Source organism: Raphanus sativus, chromosome 9 (assembly GCF_000801105.2).
Source record: "Raphanus sativus cultivar WK10039 chromosome 9, ASM80110v3, whole genome shotgun sequence".
NCBI classification, from domain to species: Eukaryota; Viridiplantae; Streptophyta; class Magnoliopsida; order Brassicales; family Brassicaceae; genus Raphanus; species Raphanus sativus.
Genome location: NC_079519.1, coordinates 33,438,510 through 33,440,123, shown reverse-complemented (window position 1 = coordinate 33,440,123; position 1,614 = coordinate 33,438,510). Strand labels below are relative to the sequence as shown.

Here is a 1,614-nt window from a genome sequence, read left to right as displayed (position 1 = left end):
TCTTCTTTTGTAAAATTAGATTTCTTTGTCTTTTCTTTTCAGATTTTTATGGGTTTTGTGGGGCTCTTTAGCTTTCGATTTTCCATAATAAAGACGCTTTTTCTTTTTTTCCACTGGCCCAATATGCTATGGCCAACTCATATGAATTGTGTTTTATTTTTATTTTTCTTTTAGGATTATTATCGTCTGGACTTAATTACTGGACTAGACCAGCACATTTCAAATTAACTAAACCGGCCCGTCACTGAGATTCATGTCGAAATCAATTCTAGAGATTATTTCATTTGTGATAGCTCAGAGAATACAGGAACAAACCGTTTTTGCTACCTCTCTCAAACTTAATACCGGTTCAAGATCAGTCATTCAGTGTGTTGCATGATAATTTCTGTTTAACAAACCCGAAATTTGGGAGAAGCACTAGCAAGACACTAGCTCATCTCCAACGAATTTATTTGCACAGCAAAAAACCACACTCGATTACATTAACAAGTAGACCCTTAAACCAGACCAATACAAAGCCGCCCAACTTCTAAGTTTGTCCGCAAATAACGTTATGTACCAAGTAGTTTCCACTCACTGATGCTTTTACGATCGATGGAAACATTCGAAACTTGTTATTGCTTTCCAACATCAAGCTGCGAGAACGATAATCACGATAAGAGGCACAATGCCAAATATCAGCAAGAGTAAGCATGTCTTAAACAAGATCAAAACATCAGAGCGTGGCCTATACCCATCCCCCAAAACCAAAAATATTTGAAGTGTTTTTTTTTACGAGAGATGAGTTTGATCTTTGTGTTTTTGAGGCTTGTGCGAGCTGAGATCTTCCTTGAGCAGTTGCAGCTCGAGAGTTGTCAAGGTGAGTACCGATATCATCTGCCAATATATAAAAGAAAGTGAGCTATACAACTACAGAATTGAGGGCATGTTGTTAAATAGATTTTGTTTACCTAGACTATCATGGCTCCTTGATCGTTAACAAGAACCGCAAGATCTTTGAATATTTCATTACCCTCTCCAATTTGATTAAGGATTTCTTGTATCCCTTCAGTCACGGCCTCGTTGAATGCAATCTCGATTTCTAACAATACAAGTTCCAAAAAAAAAAAAAAGTTCCTGCCTGCAAGCAAATCAAACAAGAGAAAGATAAGTTTGAACACAACACTTATAGAGATGTGTAGACGGTTTTTCTTTTATAGGTATCACCAACCACCTTTTTAACTCCACAACTTGTACCCTCTGTTCCTGGAAGTTATCTACTTCGTTCGCTGTATAGCTAAAATACATAAAGCAAAAACAAACAAGAAACATGATGCATTATAATCACACTAACAAAAAGCCAATTTTGCTTTATATCATCATAAACCGTCTTCGTAAGAGGCTCTAAAGAAGTAGTTTTACCTATAGGGATGAGCAGATGGAGGCAGGGGCTGGCTAATGCTTTATAAGGGTCCTTGGGCAAAAATAAAAATTTAGGCCGTTAAAATACAATTTTAGCATGATTTTTAGAAATTATATTATTTAAAATATTATTAAATTTGCATATGAAAACATATAAAATAAAATAAAATTAGAGAGACGTGTATATTTATTTTTATTTTTTTTACAAAATCT

The 1,614-nt window shown here is 35.0% G+C and overlaps 1 long non-coding RNA gene across 1 annotated transcript; it reads right to left on the bottom strand.

The window, feature by feature from the left end:
- Positions 1-347: 347 nt before the first annotated feature.
- On the bottom strand, positions 348-1,386 carry LOC108826540 (uncharacterized). Its single transcript, XR_001945473.2, has 3 exons — positions 1,214-1,386; positions 951-1,120; positions 348-876 (listed from the first exon to the last, which is right to left on the bottom strand). It is a non-coding gene; the product is annotated as an uncharacterized LOC108826540 (long non-coding RNA).
- Between the last annotated feature and the right edge of the window lie 228 nt (positions 1,387-1,614).